General features: G+C 43.3%; 1 long non-coding RNA gene across 1 annotated transcript; it reads left to right on the top strand.

Annotated features, from left to right (window-relative positions):
* The first annotated feature begins 20,715 nt into the window (after positions 1–20,715).
* Positions 20,716–23,000, top strand: LOC110536607. Its single transcript, XR_002475479.2, has 4 exons — positions 20,716–20,844; positions 21,128–21,251; positions 21,866–21,944; positions 22,053–23,000. It is a non-coding gene; the product is annotated as an uncharacterized LOC110536607 (long non-coding RNA).
* Positions 23,001–24,909: the final 1,909 nt, after the last annotated feature.

Below are 24,909 nucleotides of genomic sequence, written 5' to 3'. Positions count from 1 at the left end.
GGACCTCAAGACTGGGGTGAAGGTTCACCTTCCAACAGGACAACAACCCTAAGTACACAGCCAAGTCAACGCAGGAGTGGCTTTGGGACAAGTCTCTGAATGTCCTTGTGGCCCAGCCAGAGCCCGGACTTGAACCCAATCGAACATCTCTGGATAGACCTAAAAAAAGCTGTGTATTAATGCACCCCATCCAATCTGAAAGAGCTTGAGAGGATCTGCAGAGAAGAATGGGAGAAACATCCCAAATACAGGTGTGCCCAGCTTGTTGCGTCATACCCAAGAAGACTCGAGGCTGTTATCGCTGCCAAAGGTGCTTCAACTGTGATATTTCAGTTTTATTTTTTTATAAATTAGCAAATGTCTAAACCTGTTTTCGCGTTGTCAATATGGGGTATAGTGTGTAGATTGATGGAAAAAAATCTATTTTAGAATAAGGCTGTAACCTAACAAAATGCGGAAAAGTCAAGGTGTTTGAATACTTTCCGAAGGCACTGTATACACCCATGTTTTTAAACGCAAGATTTTCTAGGACAAGCTCAAACAATATTGCTGCTATAAGCCAATGAGCTTGCATTAATGTTTTTCCTGTCCAACAGCGCCACCATTCGGCCAAACTGAACCGTACATTACCGGTAAGCTAGACTCATCCCTGAGCATGTGTGCCAAATTCCATCACTCTGAGTCAAACAGATCAAGAGATTTAAACGTGTCGGTTATAGCTCCACCGTGTGGTCAATCTGAATGTGCTTGCAAATGTTGAGTCTTGACTAGTGTTTGGAACATGTGTACCAAGTTTTGTTTCAGTACGAATATCCATGTCTGATTTATATGCTTTTATGTGCCAGGTCACACCCATCTGAATGTTTTTAATGGTCAGTATTTATTGGTCAGCGGCCATGTTGTTTGAGATGCTAGCCTGTAAAATCTTTACGTTGTGAAAACAGATTGGTCAATATGCGCCTGAGGAGTAGCATTTTGTGTTTTTATTCAAAATCACTGAAAATCCGTCATGGCGGACTTTATGGGCCAAAGGGCAATTTTGTTTCTCATCGCTAGTTGCCACAGTCATAAACTCTGCCTCTTTCTACAATTTATCTTATTATAATCTGATTTTAAACCTAACCTTAACCACACTGCTAACCTTGTGCCTAACCTTAAATTAAGACCAAAAATGTAATATTTTTTTGTGAATTTTTATGATATAGCCAATTATGACTTTGTGGCTGTGGTAACTAGTGACAACCCGAGGAGAGGGACATGTAGTGCATTCAGAAAGTATTCAGACCCCTTCACTTTTTCCACATGTTACATTACAGCCTTATTCTAAAATAGATTAAATACATGTTTTTCCTCATCAATACACACAATAACCCATAATGACAGAGCGAAAACCGTTTTTTAGACATTTTGAGCAGCGTTTCTTTTCTTCTTCAGAAAACTGTGTGAGGAGGTTCTCTTTTGCACTGTTCAACCAATCCAGTAAATGTGGATGAGGAGTTAAGCTGGAGTGTTGCCTTGATCAAAAAGAGGAAGTCATGACACAGACTCTCTTTCCATTCCATTCCCCCTGAAAACCGGATGCATCTGGTTGTGTCTGTCCTGCTGAGGGTGGAGAAGGTATCAAGGCCAAGGTTGGCGATTTACTGCCACCTGCAGTCTGGAATGTTTGCTCTCAATTATAATTCATTGGCTGATCCCCCCCCTCCTCATAACCTGGATGAAATTATGTGATCCTTCCTTCAACCATAGGAAGTCCCACCCAGTTGACTACTTCAAAATGGCCTCCGGTGCTGACTATGCTACAACTGACTTTTGGGCACTAGAGTCCTCTATACATCTTTATGTAACTGACACAGAAATGCTTACACAACAGTCATGTGCATTGAGTAGGAAAAACTGACCTATAGGTTCCTCAGTGGAGATAGGGGAATTAGATTGACTAACCCCCCGCAGGAAGGAAGTGTCATTTCTGCACAGATGTTGGAAATTAGATAATTGATAATCTCAAATTGAGATTGTTAGATGCTCTAAAACTGTGTGTGTGTGTATAAAGGGTCTTTCCTCTGTAACTGTGAGTGTGCGTGGGCACGCGTGCGTGTGCAGCAGTATGAGTATACTATGAGTGTACAGAACATTAGGAACGCCTCAATTTATCGGGGCATGGATTCTACAAAGTGTCGAAAGCGTTCCACATGGATGCTGGCCAATGTAGACTCCAATGCTTTTCCACAGTAGTGTGAAGTTGGCTGGTGGACCATTCTTGATACACACTGGAAACTGTTGAGCATGAAAAACCCAGCAGCGTTGCAGTTCTTGGCATACTCAAACCGGTGTACCTGGGACCTACTACCATACCCCATTCGAAGGCACTTAAATCTTTTATCTTGCCCATTCACCCTCTGAATGGCACACAGGCACAATCTGTCTCAATGGCTTAAAAATCCTTCTTTAACCTGTCTCGTCCCCTTCATCTAAACTAATTAAAGTGGTTTTAACAGGTGACATTAATAAGGGATCATAGCTTTCACCTGGATTCACCTGGTCAATCTATGTCATGGAAAGAGCAGGTGTTCCTAATCTTTTGTACACTTGGTGTATGGATCTTTTATTATAATGGTAAATCATATGAATAACCCAGTGTTCAGTCTAATACGGACCTCTGTGGTTATTTTTAATAGTTTTAGTGGGAGCGAGCTGGGACTGGGAGGGGTGAGTAACTGATATTCCAGCTTTCTATACCTCCACCCCTCTCTCTGCCTAGCAACCTAATCAAAACTCCCTAAACAAATAGGATGGACAGATCCAATCATAAAATCAAATGTCATATTTTACTGAAGCTGATCGGAACCTTTCAGGCAGAGACCATATTTATTTTACTGTTGTCTATGTACCTGATATGTACTTAACAATTAAATGGTAATGGTATAGTGTAATTTCCTGATAGTTACCAATAATGAATATTTTACATTTGCCAACAGCCTATACTACTTAGGCCAAGGGTTTAAGTGAACTAATTACTCTTTTGTTTATTTGGGAGCTATATGTAACATTTCTACCTTCAAATAGCTGAGCAGGAAGAAAGCAGTGGATTTATCCCAGACACCTGGTTTAGTGGTTTTAACTGAGCGGGGGCCATCGTTTGTGTTTGTGACTGATTGGATGCCACAATACTGTGTTATATGCCAAAGCATTAGCAAAGAGAGCTAACACACATCTTCAGGTCTCAGGCAAGGGTACACATCATTTATGCCAGCCGCGCAAACTTGCACCGGCTGCATCACCAGGACCACAGCTTTCGAAGAACACTTCTTTGTACTATTGGAGTAGCTAATATGGAAATAGGTTTGTGTAGCCTGCTGCTATTGTTAGCTGTGGATGTTCTTCTCCCTTCCCTTTTCCTCCCTGCAGTCAATCAAACAGGGGGTGCTGTTGCTCTCTTCTTTTATTTCTTATTCTATGATATAATGGCGGTCGGAAAACAACCGTTAAAGGTGCACGCCACCACCTGTGCTGGAGTGTGTGGTCAACCACGGTTTACAACATTTCTAAATCCTCCTACCTAACTCAGTACTTCTGCGAAAATAAACAAGACCCCCACTAACTTCTAAAAGACTCTCCCCCATCCTGAAAATCCCTTCCAAACCCCCCCAACCTCGTCCAACCTCAATGACCCTACACTTCAATCTTTCCATCTCTTCAACATACTAACAACAATGTAATAACACATGGTCTGTTTCTTTGACCATACACTCCAGACACAAACCATTCACATGCATGCCAACCAGATACCACCTTTTCCTTCCTAATCTGACTGCTGAATCTTGGTCCACCAACCTTTCTTTGGAGGGTATATACAGTGCATTCGGAAATTATTCAGACCCCTTGACTTTTCCACATTTTGTTATGTTACAGCCTTATTAGGAAATGTATTTTCATCCATCTACACACAATACCCCATAATGACAAAGCAAAAACAGTTTTTACTTTTTATTTTTTACAACTGTATAACATTTAAAAAAAAAAACTGATCACAGACCCTTCACTCAGTACTTTGTTGAAGCACCTTTGGCAGCGATTGCAGCCTCGAGTCTTCTTGGGTATGACGTTACAAGCTTGGCACACCTGTATTTGGGGAGTTTCTTCCCTTCAGATCCTCTCAAGCTCTGTCAGGTTGAATGAGGAGCGTCGCTGCACAGCTATTTTCAGGTCTATCCAGAGATGGTCGATTGGGTGCAAATCCGGGCACTGTCTGGGCCACTCAAGGGCATTCAGAGACTTGTCCTGAATCCACTCCTGCGTTGTCTTGGCTGTGTGCTTAGGGTCGTTGTCCTGTTGGAAGGTAAACCTTCATCCCAGTCTGAGGACCTGGACACTCTGGAGCAGGTTTTCATCAAAGATCTCTCTGTACATTGCTCTGTTCATCTTTCCCTCGATCCTGACTAGTCTCCCTGCTGCTGAAAAGCATCCCCACAGCATGATGCTGCCATCACCATGCTTCACCATAAGGATGGTGTCAGGTTTCCTCCAGACGTGACGCTTGGAATTCAGTCCAAAGAATTCAATCTTGGTTTCATCAGACCAGAGAATCTTGTTTCTCATGGTCTGAGAGTCCTTTAGGTGCCTTTTGGCAAACTCCAAGCGGGCTGTCATGTGCCTTTTACTGAGGAATGGCTTCCGCCTGGCCACTCTAGCTTAAAGGCCTGATTGGTGGAGTGCTGCAGAGATGGTTGTCCTTCTGAAAGGTTCTCCCATCTCCACAGAGGAACTCTTGAGCTCTGTCAGAGTGACCATCAGGTTCTTGGTCACCTCCCTGACCATGGCCCTTCTCCCCAGATTGCTTGGTTTGGCTGGGCGGCCAGCTCTAGGATGAGTCTCGGTGATTCCAAACTTCTTCCATTTAAGAATGATGGAGGCCACTATGTTCTTGGGGACCTTCAATGCTGCATAATTTTTTGGTACCCTTCCCCAGATCTGTGCCTCGACACAATCCTGTCTTGGAGCTCCATGGACAATTCGTTCGACCTCATGGCTTGGTTTTTGCTCTGACATGCACCGTCAACTATGGGACCTCATGTCCAATCAATTGAATTTGCCACAGGTGGACTTCAATTAAGTTGTAGGAACATCTCAAGGATGATCAATGGAAACAGGATGCACCTGAGCTAAATTTCGAGTCTCATGTCAAAGAGTCTGAATACTTATGTAAATAAGTTATTTCTGTTTTTTTTTTTTATACATTTGCAAAAAAATTAAAACATCTGTTTTCACATGATCATTTTGGGTTATTGTGTGTAGAGTGAGGAAAATTTTAAAAAATATATTTAAGAATAAGGCAGTAAAGTAACAAATGTGGAAAAAGTCAAGGGGTCTGAATACTTTCCGATGCACTGGAAATGCCGGCCCTTGGGCCATCTCTTCTGCCACACATCTATCAAAATGGCTCTGATCTTACAATTGGCCTCACCTCTACCCAGTGGAACATTAATATCAATTATACAGTGCCTTGCGAAAGTATTCGGCCCCCTTGAACTTTGCGACCTTTTGCCACATTTCAGGCTTCAAACATAAAGATATAAAACTGTATTTTTTTGTGAAGAATCAACAACAAGTGGGACAAAATCATGAAGTGGAACGACATTTATTGGATATTTCAAACTTTTTTAACAAATCAAAAACTGAAAAATTGGGCGTGCAAAATTAGCTAATGACACTTTTTTACGCCATACATCCAAAGGCATCTCACCTGCCTCCACTAGTAAGGCACATATGTTGATTTAAATGCACCAATACATATCCTTAAAGCTATATATTGGATTCTGTCCAGCCTCTGAAGCCAAGTTTTTGCCGCTGTTCCATAAACTATACACCTGTAATCAATTGTCATCCTGATCAGAGCTCTATAAACATCAATCAACGAGTGTCTGTCAGCACCCCATTCATATCCAGAGACCGAGCGGATAAGATTCACGACCTGCTTACACGTTGTTTCAACATTTATGACATGATCTTTCCATGTAATTTGCCCATTGAACCATAGACCCAAATATTTATACTTAGTCTCCCTCCCCATAGGCTGTCCATACAGAAACAACTGTATATTATTAGCAACTTTTTCTTTGAGAAGAACATACAACAAGACTGACAGTTTAAAACCCCAGTCAATCGACCATCTTTCAACATCCACTATAGCTTGTTGAATAGATTAAATCAAATCAATGTATTTGTCACATACACATTTAGCATATGCTATTGAGGATCTAGTGAAATGCTTGTGTTTCTAGGTCCAACAGTGCAGTAATATCTAACAATACACACAATACACACAATCTAAAAGTAAAATAATGGAATTAAGGAATATATAAATATTAGGATGAGCAATGTCAGAGTGCCATAGACTAAAATACAGTAGAATAGAATACAGTATATACATATGAGATGAGTATAGCAAAAATACGTAAACATTATTAAAGTGACTGGTGTTCCATTATTAAGTGGCCAGTGATTTCAAGTCTATGTATATGGGGCAGCAGCCTCTAAGGTGCAGGGTTACATAACCGGGTGGAAGTCGCCTAGTAATGGCTATTTAACAGTCTGATGGCCTTGAGATAGTAGCTGCTTTTCAGTCGGTCAGGACCAGCTTTGATGCACCTGTACTGACCTTGCCTTCTGGATGATAACGGGGTGGACAGGCAGTGGCTCGGGTGGTTGTTGTCCTTGATAATATTTTTGGCCTTCCTGTGACATCAGGTGCTGTAGGTGTCCTGGAGGGCAGGTAGTTTGCCCCCGGGGATGCATTGGGCAGACCGCACCACCCTCTGGAGAGCCCTGTGGTTGCGGGCAGTTGGCGTACCAGAAAGAGATACAGCCAGACAGGATGCTCTCAATTATGCATCTGTAAAAGTTTGTGAGGGTTTTAGGTGCCAAGCCAAATTTCTTCAGCCTCCTGAGGTTGAAGAGGCGCTATTGCACAGTAGGGGGCTGAGCACCTACCCTTGTGGGGCCCCTGTGTTGAGGATCAGCTAAGTGGAGGTGTTGTTTCCTACCTTCACCACCTGGGGGCGGCCCATTAGGAAGTCCAGGACCCAGTTGCACAGGGCGGGGTTCAGACCCAGGGCCCCGAGCTTAATGATGAGCTTGGAGGGTACTATGGTGTTGAATGCTGAGCTATAGTCAATGAACAGCATTCTTACATAGGTATTCCTCTTGTCCAGATGGGATAGGGCAATGTGCACTGCGATGGCGATTGCATCGTCTGTGCATCTATTGGGGCGGTAACAACAACAACATTATACAAACTTCAACTACATCACACTTGCCCAGACCCAATATCCCTCACCCTTATCTCCAGCGCACGTATAATGATGTTAACTACTTTAAATGTCTTCTTCTCCAGAACCGAGGGACCTATTTTTCTAGGACTCTAGCTCGAACAATATGACCGCTATAAGCCAATGAGCATGCATGAATGTTTTTTCCTGTCCAACAGCACCACCATGCAGCCAAACTGAACCATACTTTACAGGTTAGCTTGACTCATATCTCTGAGAATGTATGCCAAATTCCATCACTCTAAGTCAAACAGACTAAAGAGATATAAACATGTGCTGTTGCATATGTTGAGTCTTGACAGTGTTTGGAACACGTGTACCAAGTTTTGTTACAATACGAATATCTGTGTTTAATTTATATGCATTTATGTGCTAGGTCACGCCCATCTGAATGTTTATTGGTCTGTAGATGCCGTGTTGTTTGAGATGCTAACCTGGAAAATGTTGCATTGTGAGAACTTGGTTCATAGATGCCCTGTATCAAGTTTTGTGCAAATTGGTCATTCAGTGCCTGAGGAGTGGCGTTTTAAGTGTTTTTAATACAAATTCTAAATGGAGGAAAATACATCATGGCAGATTTTATGAGTCCTTGAGGCAAATTTGTTCTTTGTGAGGAATGGGTTGTCACTAGTTACCACAGCCAAAAAGTTATAAACCCTTCCCATTTCAACAATTTATTTTCTTAAAATCTGATTTTAAACCTGACCTTAACCTTAACCACACTGCTAACTTTATGCCTAACCCTAACCTTAAATTAAGATCAAAATGTCTTTTTTTTCTCCATTAATTTTTCAGATATAGCCAATTTTGACTTTGTGGTTGTATTAACTAGTGATAACCTGAGGAGGGGGACCCATATACCCAATTTCAGGACTCAACTCAAACGGGCGGAGGGGAGTGAGCTTTCAAAGTTAGCATTTTCAAGCGGTTGTTATCATGGCACCATGTGGATAATTGGCATGGCATTGCAGGCGAGGGTGTGGCTCTTGGCCCTTTACCCTCATGCAAGGTTGCAACCTCCTAGGCCTCACCATCTTATGGGAATTAGCATTTTTTTCCACCTAATTGGCGGAATACGTATAATAATAATAATAATAATAAACCATTAAAAAAATACAATAGTGTTTCACCAGCTTTGCTGCTTGAACCTCTAATAATAATGAATAGGCAAATATGAATAATCACACCACACGTTTCACTGGTTGTCTCTCATGTTCAAATCATAAAATCAAATGTTATTTGTCACATGCACCAAATAGAACATGTGTAGACCTTACTGTGAAATGCTTACTTACAAACACTGAACCAACAATGCAGTTCAAGAATTAGAGTTGTGAAAATATTGACTAAATAAACCAAAAAGCAACACAATAAAATAACAATAGTGAGGCTATATACAGTGGGTACCGGTACCAAGTCAATGTGCGGGGGTACAGGTTAGTCGAGGTATTTTGTACATGGTAGGGGTAAAGGTAGGACTATGCATCGATGATAAACAGAGAGTAGCAGCAGTGTATAAACAAGGGGGGGAGGGGTGTCAATGTTCAGCAGTCTTATGGCTTGGGGGTATTAGCTGTCGAGGAGCACTTTGGATCTAGACTTGAAGCTCCAGTACCGTTTGTCGTGCGGTAGCAGAGAGAACAGTCTATGACTTGGGTGACTGGAGTCTTTGACAATTTTTTGGGCCTTTATTGGGCCTTCCTCTGGCCACAAATTTGGCTGCCAAAACAGAGCATTTTGGTATTTATTTAAGTTTGTCTTCATCATTTAGGTTTTCAAATGTTTCATATTGTTTTACAATTTTGGGGAAGAATGTATTTCTTATGTCAAAATATAGTAGAAGGAGGCAATTTTCTTCTTCTACTACATGTATGAGTTGGTAAACAAACGGAAACTGCCACCTTAAGTGTGTAGTTTGAACAGGTATAACCTAATGTAGCAGGCGTAAAAGACACGCCTGAGCAGCGTTTCTTTTCTTCTTCAGAAAACTGTGTGAGGAGGTTCTCTTTTGCACTGTTCAACCAATCCAGTAAATGTGGATGAGGAGTTAAGCTGGAGTGTTGCCTTGATCAAAAAGAGGAAGTCATGACACAGGCTCTCTTTCCATTCCATTCCCCCTGAAAACCGGATGCATCTGGTTGTGTCCGTCCTGCTGAGGGTGGAGAAGGTATCAAGGCCAAGGTTGGCGGTTTACTGCCACCTGCAGTCTGGAATGCTTGCTCTCAATTATAATTAATTGGCTGATCCCTCCCATCCTCATGACCTGGATGGAATTATGTGATCTTTCTTTAACCCATAAGGTGTCCCACCCAGTTGACTACTTCAAAATGGTGAAAGCCCTCAATGGTGCTGCCTATGCTAAAATTGACTTTTGGTTACTAGAGTCCTCTATACATATTTATGTAACTGACAGAAATAGCCATATACGGCTATGCTTACACTACAGTCATGTGCATTGAGTAGGAAAAAGTGACCTATATGTTCCTCATAGTGGACGTAGTGGAGTCAGATTGACTAACACACACAGGAAGGAACTGTCGTTTCTGTAGTGGTTGGAAATTAGATGACATCTCAAATTAAGTGAGATTGTTCATTGCTCAAAATTGTTTTGAGATTGTTAGATGCACTAAAACCATGTGTGTGTGTGTGTGTATGAAGGGCCTTTCCTCTGTAACTGTGTGTGTGCGTGGGCACGCGTGCACGTGCATGTGTGTATGTCGCAGTACGTGTATACACTGAGCGCATACAGAACATTAGGAACACCTTTCTAATATTGAGTTGAGACCCCATTTTCCCTCCGAACAGCCTCAATTCGTTGGGGTGTGGACTCTACAAGGTGTCGAAAGAGTTCCACAGAGATGCTGGCCCATGTTGACTCCAGTTGTGTCAGGTTGGCTGGATGTCCTCTGGCTGGTGGACCGTTCTGATACACACGGGAAACCCAACAGCGTTGCAATTTTTGACACACTCAAACCGGCACCTACTGCCTTCTCCCATTCAAAGACACTTAAACCTTTTGTCTTTCCCATTCACCCTTTGAATGGCACACAGGCACAATTAATGTCTACATTGTCTCACGGCCTAATGGTAAGTCCTATGAATAACCCAGTGTTCAGTCTAATACGGACCTCTGTGGTTATTATTAATAGTTGGAGTGGGAGGGAGCTGGGACTGGGAGGGGTGAGTAACTGATATTCCCGCTCTCTATACCTCCACCCCTCACTCTGCCTAGCAACCTAATAAAAACTCCCTAAACAAATAGGATGGACAGATCCAATCATAAAAACCTTTCAGACAGAGACAAGATTTATTTTACTGTTCTCTACCTGATATGTACTCAGCAATTACATGGTAATGGTATAGTGTCGTTTCCTGATAGTTACCAATAATGAATATTTTACATTTGCCAACAGCCTATGCTACTTAGGCCAAGGGTTTAAGTCAACTAATTACTCTTTTGTTTATTTGGGAGCTATATGTAACATTTCTACCTTCAAATAGCTGAGTAGGAAGAATGCAGTGGATTTATCCCAGACACCTGGTTTAGTGGTTTTAACTGAGCGGAGGCCATCGTTTGTGTTTGTGACTGATTGGATGCCACAATACTGTGTTGTATGCCAAAGCATTAGCAAAGAGAGCTAACACACATCTTCAGGTCTTAGGCAAGGGTACACATCACACAAGGGTCCTACACCAAACCACCTCTGACAGTTATTATAGACTGAAATAGGACAGTGCATCTTTGAGCTGCATGGTTCCGAGATTTTAAACGTTTTCTTGTTTTTCAATCCACAAACAAAACACATTCCACATTCACAGATGTGGCAGATATAAATAATAGTATCAAATAAAATATCAAACAAAGCAACAAATTTGCAGCAGCACTATCTGGGATCATGTTAGCTATTTCCAGCTTTAGCTGAGACAATGAGCAAATCATAATTTTTATTTTTACAGCATCTGACATAACATGTATATACACTAATTTCCCAAATCACCCCATTCTCTCTGTCCAATTTCAAATATAGTTGAGTAGTGGAGACCAGAGTCTATCAAACCTGGGCTGTCTCTTGCCAAGGTCATACGTGAGCTTTTCAAGAGTAAGAAATACACAATCTGGTCAATCCACATTTTAAATGTAGGAGAAGAATTAAAAGCCCTCAGTAGAAGAATACATTTCTTAGCAAAGTATGTGATAGTCATAAACACATTTTCTCTGTCTGGCTCAAGAACAAAGTCCTGCTGGGCATTAAGAATTTAGAGACACAGGGTCATATAAAACTGTACATCTAATATTTTCTGTGCAGCAGTATGTATAGATTGACAAAATCTGATAATCTCTCTACAACTCCGAAATACATGCATACAGGTTCCACTTTCAGAGGTACTGAAGGCCGCCTGCAGAAACACCCATAATACTTGGATTGCCCCTTATCAACTCCGCCAAAGGCTCCGCCCACAACAAATAGTGCAAGGGGGACAGCAAGCATCCTTGTCTTGTGCCACCTCCCAAAGGGAATCTGTCAGTATTCAGACCGTTAGTAGTCACCATGGCATTTGAATGAGAATATGGGGACTTAATCCATTTAATAAAGTTTGGGCCCATATTGAACTTTTCTAAGACTGAGAACAGAAAGCTCCACTCCATCCTGTCAAACGCCTTCTCAGCATCCAGTGAAGCCAGCAGGACAGGGGTGTGGAACACCTTCTCAGAACCCAGTGAAGCCAACAAGACAGGGGTGTGGAACACCTCAGAACCTAGTGAAGCCAGCAGGACAGGGGTGTGGAACACCTTCTCAGAACCCAGTGAAGCCAACAAGACAGGGGTGTGGAACACCTCAGAACCTAGTGAAGCCAGCAGGACAGGGGTGTGGAACACCTTCTCAGAACCCAGTGAAGCCAGCAAGACAGGGGTGTGGAACACCTGAGAACCCAGTGAGGCCAACAAGACAGGGGTGTGGAACACCTTCTCAGAACCCAGTGAAGCCAGCAAGACAGGGGTGTGGAACACCTCAGAACCTAGTGAAGCCAACAAGACAGGGGGTGTGGAACACCTTCTCAGAACCCAGTGAAGCCAGCAAGACAGGGGTGTGGAACACCTCAGAACCCAGTGAAGCCAATAAGACAGGGGTGTGGAACACCTTCTCAGCATCCAGTGATCCAACAAGACAGGGGTGTGGAACACCTTCTCAGCATCCAGTGATCCAACAAGACAGGGGTGTGGAACATCTTCTCAGCATCCAGTGATCCAACAAGACAGGGGTGTGGAACACCTTCTCAGCATCCAGTAAAGCCAGCAGGACAGGGGCGTGGAACACCTTCTCAGCATCCAGTAAAGCCAGGAGGACAGGGGCGTGGAACACCTTCTCAGCATCCAGTGATCCAACAAGACAGGGGCAATGAACACCTTCTCAGCATCCAGTAAAGCCAGCAGGACAGGGGCGTGGAACACCTTCCCAGCATCCAGTAATGCCAGCAGGACAGGGACGTGGAACACCTTCTCAGCATCCAGTGATCCAACAAGACAGGGGTGTGGAACACCTTCTCAGCATCCAGTAAAGCCAGCAGGACAGGGGCGTGGAACACCTTCTCAGCATCCAGTAAAGCCAGGAGGACAGGGGCGTGGAACACCTTCTCAGCATCCAGTGATCTAACAAGACAGGGGCAATGAACACCTTCTCAGCATCCAGTAAAGCCAGCAGGACAGGGGCGTGGAACACCTTCCCAGCACCCAGTAATGCCAGCAGGACAGGGACGTGGAACACCTTCTCAGCATACAGTGATCCAACAAGACAGGGGTGTGGAACACCTTCTCAGAACCCAGTGAAGCCAGCAGGACAGGGGTCTTCTGTTCATTTACTTGATCTATAATATCAAAAAGACGGTGGATGTTATCAGAAGAGTACCTGTCTCTAATAAATCCAGTTTGGTCCGCTTGTAATATTTTGGTAAGAAGATTGTTTAGTCTTTTAGCAAGCAATGTGGTAATTATTTTATAGTTGAAATTCAACAAGTTTATGGGCTGGAAGGACGAGCAGGATAGAGGGTAATTGTCTTTTTTGAGCAACACCGTAATGCGGGCTGTGTACATAGAGTCTGGGAGAGCACTGTTTTTGTAAAAGTCATCCAGTGTTGGCATGAAAATAGGGCTTAGCTGGGGCCAAAAAGCTTTGTAGAACTCTCTGAGAAATCCGTCTGGGCCTGGGGTCTTGTGAGGTGGCATGGAGATAATTGCCTCTAGGACCTCCTCAGGAGTAAAATGGGAGTTGAGATCTTCTTGGTCGGTCTCTGATAGTTTTGGTTGCAAGATTCCCTCTAGGCAGGAATGGAGTTCTGCCTCCGTATCTTTTCTCTCAGAAGTATATAATTAGCAGTAAAAATCATGAAAGTTAAATGTATCTCATTTGGATCATATGTGACCTCGTCCTCTGCTGTTCAGATGGCCATGATTGTACGTTCTGACTGCTCTTTTTTTAATTGATAAGGAAGCAATTCAGAGGCCTATTGCTATACTCATGGTATTTCTGGTATGTCTCCCGAGTATAATCCAAGTTTAGTTTGGTTTTGGCTACTTTAAGTTGACTCCAGGAGGCGCTGTCTGGGGATTGTTTATGTACTTTTTCGCAGCATTCCAGCTCCCTCTCAAGATCTAACCTGTGTGCTTCCATTGCTTTTTTCTTAGAGGAAGCATATGCAATTAGATGAGTTCTAAGTGTGGCTTTGGCAGCATCCCGCATTGTGGCCAGAGAAACAGGAGAGTCTTTGATGTCTTGTGTGTAGTTGCCTATCGATGTAGTAACCAATTTATGGAATGCTTTGTTTGATAACATTAAGGTGTTGAATTTACAACTCTTTGACCTCGGGATGTATTTACAGAGGTCAAAGTGGAGGCAGGCAAAGGCGTGATCTGAAAGTGCTATGGGTCCGATTGTACAAGGGGCAGAATGTATGGAACACTTTTGTATAAAAATGTAATCTATTCAGGAGTAGGTGTTATGGACATTACAGTAGTATGTGTAGTCCATAGATGAGCTATAAGTCTCTCTAGATATATATCAGTCTCATCTCTTTAGTAAGAGAGTTCAACATCTTTGCCGATCTAGGGTTTGTGGTGGGTACTTTTATTATTTTATTTAACCCTTATTTAACTAGGCAAGTCAGTTAAGAACAAATGCTTATTTACAATGACGGCCTACCAAAAGGCAAAAGGCAACAAAGAGACCAAAGATTACTCTGAAGGAGCTGCAAAGCTCCACAGTGGAGATTGGAGTATCTGTCCATAGGACCAATTTAAGTCGTACACTCCACAGAGTTGGGCTTTACGGAAGAGTGGCCAGAAAAAAAGCCAGTGCTTAAAGAAACAAATAAGCAAACACGCTTGGTGTTCGCCAAAAGGCATGTGGGAGACTCCCCAAACATATGGAAGAAAGTACTCTGGTCAGATGAGATTAAAATGTTTCTTTTTGGACGTCAAGGAAAACGCTGTCTGGCTCAAACCCAACACCTCTCATCACCCCGAGAACGCCATCCCCACAGTGAAGCATGGTGGTGGCAGCATCATGCTGTGGGGATGTTTTTCATCGGCAGGGACTGGTAAACTGGTCATAATTGAAGGAATGATGGATGGCGCTAAATACAGGGAAATTCTTAAGGGAAACCTGTTTCAGTCTCTAAGAGGTTTGAGACTGGGCCGGAGGTTCATCTTCCAGCAGGAAATTACCCTAAGAAAACCCCAGCCGAGTTGCTAAACAACTCGACATATCCTGTTGGATATGCACAATTCTGTGTTCCGAAAAATGGGAACAGTTCGCAACGCACAACGTCTCCCAAGAGAGAAATAAAAAAATGCCTGATTCTCTCCGCCCCACATTAAGTAAGTGACAACCTAGCCCCCATCCAGACCACAGTAAAAAAGAGAGGGAGAAATTAAGTAAATAAAATCAATAGCCCAGCCTACAAATACATCCCCCAAAGGACATAGGCCTAATCGTTTGGACTAAATAAAACCGAAATGAGGGAGCAAATACCTAAGAGGGATCTATAGAATAAGTTTGTTATTATTAAAACGAAATATCAACAGGATAAGGCGGTCATAACCATAGGCATAAAATGGACACACTGAACCTCTCGTTAGGTGTGTAGATGTGTCGTAATCAAAGGCTATCAATGGTGAAGGCCTATGTGAAAATTAGAAATACAAATAACAAAAGTAGGCTATAGGCCTAATATAAATTGACAGTATCTGATCACTTTGTCTGCCAATATCCTATATGTTCTACAGACAAGATAACAGGCTGTAAATGGTTCATTCTCTCACTTGACATAAAAGGGGAAATAAAAGTAGGCTAAAACGTTAGTAGGCCTAGGATATGCTATAGGGCCTATCCCTCTCTCAGCTAAAATAAAATAAATACAAACTAGACGGCTATAATGACATTTGTCAGGGCGGGTGGGTCATTCGATAGCAGCTATAGGTTGTCTTACCTTCATTAGTAATAACAATAATCTCTTTTAGTCATTGGTCTATTTCTCAGTGGCCATGATTGTACTTCAAAAAACTCTTTGCCTCTTCAGGAGTTTTGAAGTGTCAAATCAGATCAAATCAAAGTTTATTTGTCACGTGTGCCGAATACAACAGGTGTAGTAGACCTTACAGTGAAATGCTTACTTACAGGCCCTAACCAACAGTGCCATTTTCAAGTTAAAAATAGGTATAGGTGATCAATAGATAAGTAAAGAACTAAAAAACAACAGTAACAATACAGTGAAAAATAACCGTAGCGAGGCTATATACAAGCACCGGTTAGTCGGGCTAATTGAGGTAATATGTACAGCCAAAAGTTTTGAGAATGACACAAATATTCATTTTCACAAAGTTTGCTGCTTCAGTGTCTTTAGATATTTTTGTCAGATGTTACTATGGAAAACTGAAGAATAATTACAAGCATTTCATTTTTTTATTTATTTTACCTTTATTTAACCAGGTAGGCAAGTTGAGAACAAGTTCTCATTTACAATTGCGACCTGGCCAAGATAAAGCAAAGCAGTTCGACAGATACAACAACACAGAGTTACACATGGAGTAAAACAAACATACAGTCAATAATAAAGTATAAACAAGTCTATATACAATGTGAGCAAATGAGGTGAGAAGGGAGGTAAAGGCAAAAAAGGCCTTGGTGGCAAGGTAAATACAATATAGCAAGTAAAACACTGGAATGGTAGTTTTGCAATGGAAGAATGTGCAAAGTAGAAATAAAAATAATGGGGTGCAAAGGAGCAAAATAAATAAATAAATTAAATACAGTTGGGAAAGAGGTAGTTGATAGGGCTAAATTATAGGTGGGCTATGTACAGGTGCAGTAATATGTGAGCTGCTCTGACAGTTGGTGCTTAAAGCTAGTGAGGGAGATAAGTGTTTCCAGTTTCAGAGATTTTTGTAGTTCGTTCCAGTCATTGGCAGCAGGGAACTGGAAAGAGAGGCGGCCAAAGAAAGAATTGGTTTTGGGGGTGACTAGAGAGATATACCTGCTGGAGCGTGTGCTACAGGTGGGAGATGCTATGGTGACCAGCGAGCTGAGATAAGGGGGGACTTTACCTAGCAGGGTCTTGTAGATGACATGGAGCCAGTGGGTTTGGCGACGAGTATGAAGCGAGGGCCAGCCAACGAGAGCGTACAGGACGCAATGGTGGGTAGTATATGGGGCTTTGGTGACAAAACGGATTGCACTGTGATAGACTGCATCCAATTTGTTGAGTAGGGTATTGGAGGCTATTTTGTAAATTACATCGCCAAAGTCGAGGATTGGTAGGATGGTCAGTTTTACAAGGGTATGTTTGGCAGCATGAGTGAAGGATGCTTTGTTGCGAAATAGGAAGCCAATTCTAGATTTAACTTTGGATTGGAGATGTTTGATATGGGTCTGGAAGGAGAGTTTACAGTCTAACCAGACACCTAAGTATTTGTAGTTGTCCACGTATTCTAAGTCAGAGCCGTCCAGAGTAGTGATGTTGGACAGGCGGGTAGGTGCAGGTAGCGATCATTAAGTGTCAAAGGCTTTTATTGACAATTATATGAAGTTGATGCAAAGAGTTAATATTTGCAGTGTTGACCCTTCTTTTTCAAGAACTCTGCAATCCGCCCTGGCATGCTGTCAATTAACTTCTGGGCCACATCCTGATTGATGGCAGCCCATTCTTGCATAATCAATGCTTGGAGTTTGTCAGAATTTGTGGGTTTTTGTTTGTCCACCCGCCTCTTGAGGATTGACCACAAGTTCTCAATGGGATTAAGGTCTGGGGAGTTTCCTGGCCATGGACCCAAAATATCGATGTTTTGTTCCCCGAGCCACTTATTTATCACTTTTGCCTTATGGCAACGTGCTCCATCATGCTGGAAAAGGCATGGTTCGTCACCAAACTGTTCCTGGATGGTTGGGAGAAGTTGCTCTCGGAGGATGTGTTGGTACCATTCTTGTCTTCTCCGGACAAGCTTTTTTCTGGATGCCACAAAAAATCAGAAAGGGGATTTATCAGAGAAAATGACTTTACCCCAGTCCTCAGCAGTCCAATCCCTGTACCTTTTGCAGAATATCAGTCTTTCCCTGATGTTTTTCCTGGAGAGAAGTGGCTTCTTTGCTGCCCTTCTTGACACCAGGCCATCCTCCAAAAGTCTTCGCCTCACTGTGCGTGCAGATGCACTCACACCTGCCTGCTGCCATTCCTGAGCAAGCTCTGTACTGGTGGTGCCCCGATCCCGCAGCTGAATCAACTTTAGGAGACGGTCCTGGCGCTTGCTGGACTTTCTTGGGCTCCCTGAAGCCTTCACAACATTGAACCGCTCTCCTTGAAGATCTTAATTATCTGATAAATGGTTGATTTAGGTGCAATCTTACTGGCAGCAATGTCCTTGCCTTTGAAGCCCTTTTTGTGCAAAGCAATGATGACGGCACATGTTTCCTTCCAGGTAACCATGGTTGACAGAGGAAGAACAATGATTCCAAGCACCACCCTCATTTTGAAGCTTCCAGTATGTTATTCGAACTCAATCAGCATGACAGAGTGATCTCCAGCCTTGTCCTCATCAACACTCACACCTCCTCCCTATAGGCTGTCTCGTCGTTGTCGGTGATCAGGCCTACCACTGTTGTGTTGTCTGCAAACTTAATGGTGGTGTTGGAGTCGTGCCTAGCCACGCAGTCGTGGGTGAACAGGGAGTACAGAAGGGGACTGAGCACGCACCCCTGAGAGGCTCCAGTGTTGAGGATCAGCATGGTAGATGTGTTGCTACCTACCCTCACCACCTGGGGGCAGCCCGTCAGGAATCCAGGATCCAGTTACAGAGGGAGGTGTTTAGTCCCAGGATCCTTAGCTTAGTGATGAGCTTTGAGGGTACTATGGTGTTGAACGCTGAGCTGTAGTCAGTGAACAGCATTCTCACATAGGTGTTCATTTTGTCCAGGTGGGAAAGGGCAGTGTGGAGTGCAATAGAGATTGCATCATCTGTGGATCTGTTTGGGCGGTATGCAAATTGGAGTAGGTCTAGGGTTTCTGGGATAATGGTGTTGATGTGAGTCACTACCAGCCTTTCAAAGCACTTCATGGCTACGGACGTGAGTGCTACAGGTCTGTAGTCATTTAGGCAGGTTGCCTTGGTGTTCTTGGGCACAGGGACTATGGTGGTCTGCTTGAAACATGTTGGTATTATAGACTCAATCAGGGATATGTTGAAAATGTCAGTGAAGACAATTGCCTGTTGGTCAGCACATGCCCAGAGCACTGTCTGGCCCTGTGGCCTTGTGAATGTCAGCTACGGAGAGCATGATCACACAGTCATCTGGAACAGCTGATGCTCTCATGCATGCCTCAGTGTTGCTTGCCTCGAAGCGAGCATAGAAGTTATTTAGCTCATCTGGTAGGCTCGTGTCACTGGGCAGCTCGTGGCTGTGCTTCCCTTTGCAGTCTGTAATAGTTTGCAAGCCCTGCCACATAAGACGAGCGTCGGAGCCAGTGTAGTACCATTCAATCTTAGCCCTGTATTGGCACTTTGCCTGTTCGTCGGAGGGCATAGCAGGATTTCTTATAAGCTTCCGGGTTTGAGTCCCTCACCTTGAAAGCGGCAGCTCTACCCGTTAGCTCAGTGGGAATGTTGCCGGTAATCCATGGCTTCTGATTGGGTATGTATGTACAGTCACTGTGGGGATGAAGTCCTCAATACACTTATTGGTAAGCCAGTGACAGTGGGCCGGTCCTCTTGCTCCTGGCGCTAGCTTTTTCTGAAGCTAACTGTTTCTTTGAGGCTTTATCTGTGGCTATTGCTCGAGTCCGGGTAAAAATGTCACATTTGATGTCACCTTTTGTAGCCGCCATGTCTTTTTTGACTTAAGCTAATGGGGTTGACTTGAAATGTGGAGGTAAGATTAAGAATTGGAAATTACTTGTGCGTAGCTCTGTTAAATGTGTCCATCTCGTTCAAGGGTCACATCATCCCCCAACAGTTACTGAATTGAAAAGATTACTACACTGCTTTCCTTTCTAGAAAAATCATTTTCATAGAACAATGTCATAGTTCTCCTGAAGGTTATCCTTACCTCACCTCCCCAAGGTTATCCTTACCTCACCTCCCCAAGATTATCCTTACCTCACCTCCCCAAGGTTATCCTTACCTCAGCTCCCCAAGGTTAGCCTTACCTCAGCTCCCCAAGGCTATCCTTACCTCAGCTCCCCAAGGTTATCCTTACCTCACCCCCCCAAGGTTATCCTTACCTCAGCTCCCCAAGGTTATCCTTACCTCACCTCCCCAAGGTTATCCTTACCTTAGCTCCCCAAGGTTGTCCTTACCTCAGCTCCCCAAGGTTAGCCTTACCTCACCTCCCCAAGGTTATCCTTACCTCAGCTCCCCAAGGTTATCCTTACCTCAGCTCCCCAAGGTTATCCTCACCTCAGCTCCCCAAGGTTATCCTTACCTCAGCTCCCCAAGGTTATCCTTACCTCAGCTCCCCAAGGTTATCCTTACCTCAGATCCCCAAGGTTATTTTTACCTCAGCTCCCCAACCTATGCCATCAGATAAAACTGTGTGTGACTTGCTAGGAAAACTTACTTGATCACTTGACCAATAAAAATAATTGTTATTGAAGAACATACTTCTCCTGAAGAGTGTGGGCCTTACTTGAAGCAGACATGAAGCAATAATCATCATTAGAGATTATCCATCTCTGCCATCCGATAACACTGTGCAACGCGAGTGCCTGTGTGCATGTGTGTCATTGACTCAGAGTGACAGCTTGTTTCCAAATTTGTAAGAAACACAGTGAATTATGGCCTCATTAGTTCCTGTTTTCCAATGCCTTATAAAAGGACCCTAACTCCCTGTCTCTACATCAGAACAGCAGCTAGTGTTTAGCAGCTAGCGTTAGCGACATAGCTACCATTTGAAGATGTGTGTGTTTTTCTCTGTTAGCCGTGTGCTGTGTCTACTGGCGCTGACCATGGCCATCCTCTCCTCTACATTGGAAGGTAAGTGTGGGTGTGGTTGTATGGTTTTGGTTGTGTGTGTGTGTATTTATGGTATATAGCATCAGTGTGTGTATTGCTGTGTTAGTGTGTAGTTGTGGTATATTGGAAGTGTATTGCTGTGCGTGTGAGTATTGTGTGCGTGTGAGTGCGTTGGATTCCGGATTTTGTGCGCATGTTACACTTATGTTGCAGTGTGTGTTGCTAGTGTGTACTGCCTATTTAACGTTTGTTTGTGTGCTGATAGCGTCAAGTACTGCATGTTTAAAGTGTGTGTGTGATGCAGTGCGTTCCCAGGGAATGAGGCCTCTAAATTGCTGTTTGAAGACATCCAAAAAACGTCCAGCAGAACCAATCACACTGTGTCTTATTCAGATGCCTCGTGGGAAATGTAACCTCAAAGCATACATGTAAGAACACACACACACATATTCGCACAGATGCAGAGGAGCAGGCAAATACTCACATTTACCAAGTTAATACGTTAGACCATGGGTAGGCAACTAGATTCAGCCGCAGGTCGATTTATATCTGAGGGTTGGTTGGGAGACACACACACACAGGGAGCGTAATTATATAATTTGTATCCTGGAAATTTAAGAGGTTGCATTCATATCTTTAATTATATCTCTCTCTCGTCCTATCTCGTCCTCTCTCCCTCCCCTCTTTCTGTCCCTGTCTCTCTCGTCCTCTCTCCCTCCCCTCTTTCTGTCCCTGTCTCTCTCGCTCTCTGTCTCTCTGTTTGTCTGTCTCTGTGTCTGTCTCTCTCTCATTCTCTCTGCGTCTCTCTCTCTTCCTCTGGCTCTCTTTCTTTCTCTCTCTCTCTGTGTCTCTCTCTCTCTGTCTCTCTCTCTTCCTCTGGCTCTCTTTCTTTCTCTCTCTCTCTCTGTGTCTCTCTCTGTGTTTCTCTCTCTCTGTGTCTCTCTCTCTCTCTCTCTCTCTCTCTCTCTCTCTCTCTCTCCCTGTGTGTGTGTGTCTCTCTGTCTCTGTGTGTGTCTGTGTATGTCTGTCTGTACTTCCACAGTTTCGCCAGTGGGGAGCAGTGGAAGTGCATCAACCCCAAAGCCAGATGGCTCCCTGCTGAGCTAGCATCACTGGAACAGGTCAGTCAACCCCTACATACTGCATACTACACCATGAACCCAAAACCCTACAACCTTCAGAACAAACTAGCTCAATCCTAAATCCTCTCTCTCTCTCTTCACACACAGAGAGGAATACAGTGTGACCCACTGATTAAATAACCATCAGACCATGATCCTAGATCATCATCATCGTCAGCAGCAGGTTCAGCAGCCTCTCTCAACCAGGAACTACAGAACTAACATCTCTCTCAAGCAGGAACTACAGAACTAAGATCTCTCTCAAGCAGGAACTACAGAACTAAGATCTCTCTCAACCAGGAACTACAGAACTAAGATCTCTCTCAACCAGGAACTACAGAATTAAGATAATAAGAAGACAGTGAAAATGAAGATTATGATTTGTGTGATTTAAGTATTTCAAGCTCTCTTTATCAGATTATTTATGTATTTATTTATTTATTTCAACCTCATCCCGGCATTAATTTATTATACTCAATTCATTAAGGTGTTTTAAAGGCATTTGTATTTATTTATTTCCTCTGTCCTTTTTTTATGCTGTGATAATAACATAACTTTGTTTGTATAAAGTCTTTCATTCTCAAAGTGCTTTACAGTGATACAAAATAAAGAACGGGAGACCTATCTGAGTATCTCCATAGTAACTAGACCCTGTAATGGCTGCATAAAGGTTAAAGGTTGTGACACTCAATCGTGTCACTGGGCTGTGGTCATGGTAATGACACTGCCCATCCGTTCTACCAACAAAGCCCTTCCCTCAGTCCCTGACCATATCCTCTTCCACTAGTCGCTACTCCTTGTCCTTGTCCTTAACCCCTACTGCTAGCTACCCCTAAACTCACAGATGCAGCTGTTTCAGTGAACCTGTATTTATTTGGACAACAGATAAACAAATAAAATACTATTGACTGAAATGGTCATGATCATAATAGCATATTGTTCCCATGTCAGTCAGTCAGTCACATGACCCAGTCTTCCTCTGGCCCCTCTCCTCTTCTCTCAGTGTGACTGTGACATGGCTAACATGGAAGGTACTGGAATGAGTAATAAAAACATGACAACTGGACGCTCAATGTGTGTGTGTTAGACGTGGCTCCTTCCTCTTTCTTAGGGAGAGAGAGAGCCAGCAGGAAGGAAGCCAAGTTTATTCTCATCCTGACCACAAACGATTAATGACCAAGTCTGCAATGGTCACCATCAGATTTACAATAATTGCACATGGCATGATAAAAAAAAAACATATGTTGTAAAGTGATGTCTTATCTCTCTCTCTCTCTCTCTCTCTCTCTCCCTGTCTCTCTCTCTCTCTCTCTCTCCCTCCCTCTCTCTCTCTGTGTGTCTCTCTCTCTTTCTGTCTCTCTCGCTCCCTCCCTCTCTCTCTGTCTGTCTCTCTATCTCTCTCTCTCTGTGTCTCTCTCCCTCCCTCTCTCTCTGTCTGTCTCTGTCTCCATCTCCCCCCTCACTGACTGTCTGATTAGTGGTTACCATTCAGTAAGTAGTCTGTAGAACATAGAGGTGTTAATTTCGCTTCTGCATGGTTATGCAATACACGCGCGTGCGCACACACTCACACACACACACACACACACACACACGCACACACACACGCACACCACACACACACACACACACACACACCACACACACACACACGCACACACACACACACACACACACACACACACACACACACACACACACACACACACACACACACACACACACACACACACACACACACACACACACACACACACACACACACACACACACACACACACACACACACACACACACACACTCTTTCACTATTTCACTCTTTCTCCTCTCTCTCTCCTTCTCTCTCTCCTCTCTCTCAATTCAATTAAATTCAAGGTGCTTTATTGGCATGGGAAACATCTTTTTACATTTCCAAAGCAAGTGAAATGGATCAACAAAAGTGAAATAAACCATAAAAAGTGAACAGTAAATATGACAAAATAACAGAGACATTTCAAATGTCATATTATGTCTATATTCAGTGTTTTAACAATGTGCAAATAGTTATAGTACAATAGATATGGGAGTTTATCAAAATTAGATTTGTTTTCGAATTCTTTGTGGGTCAGTGTAATCTGAGGTCATACATTTGGCAGAACGTTATAAAGTGCAGCTCAGTTTCCACCTCATTTTGTGGGCAGTGTGCACATAGCCTGTCTTCTCGAGAACCATGCCTGCCTTCGGCAACCTTTCTCAATAGCAAGGCTATGCTCACTGAGTCTGTACATGGTCAAAGCTTTCCTTAATTTTGAGTCAGTGACCGTGGTCAGGTATTCTGCCACTGTGTACTCTCTGTTTAGGGCCAAATAGCATTCTAGTTTGCTATGTATTTTTGTAATTTTTTTCCAAGTAATTCTCTTTTTGTTTTCTCATGATTTGGCTGGGTCTAATTGTGTTGCTGTCCTGGGGCTCTGTTTGTGTTTGTGAACAGAGCACCAGGACCAGGATTTAGATAATTAGCGGGTATCGGCCTAATTCTGTTCTGCATGCATTATTTGGTGTTTTGCATTTCACAAAGTGGTGATGGTCCCATTTTGTGAATTCTAGGATGGTGAGCAGACCACAGACCTCACAACGATGAAGGGCAATGGGTTCTATAACTGATTCAAGTATTTTTAGCCAGATCCTAATTGGTATGCCAGATTTTATGTTCCTTTTGATGGCATAGAAGGCCCTTCTTGCCTTGTCACTCAGGTTGTTCTCAGCTTTGTGGAAGTTACCTCTCTCTCCTTCTCTCTCTCTCTCTCTCCTTCACTCTGTTTCTGTCTCTCTCTCTCTGTCTCTCTCTCTCTCTCTCTCTGTCTCTCTCTCTCTGTCTCTCTGTCTCTCTCTCTCTCTCTCTCTCTGTCTCTCTCTCTCTCTCTCTCTCTCTCTCTCTCTCTCTCTCTCTCTCTCTCTCTCTCCCCTTCACCTGCCTGTCTTTCTA

This window comes from Oncorhynchus mykiss, chromosome 11 (assembly GCF_013265735.2).
Source record: "Oncorhynchus mykiss isolate Arlee chromosome 11, USDA_OmykA_1.1, whole genome shotgun sequence".
In the NCBI taxonomy this organism is placed as follows: Eukaryota; Metazoa; Chordata; class Actinopteri; order Salmoniformes; family Salmonidae; genus Oncorhynchus; species Oncorhynchus mykiss.
The sequence above is the reverse complement of the archived record's forward strand: the minus strand, read 5'-3'. Positions and strand labels throughout refer to the sequence as shown.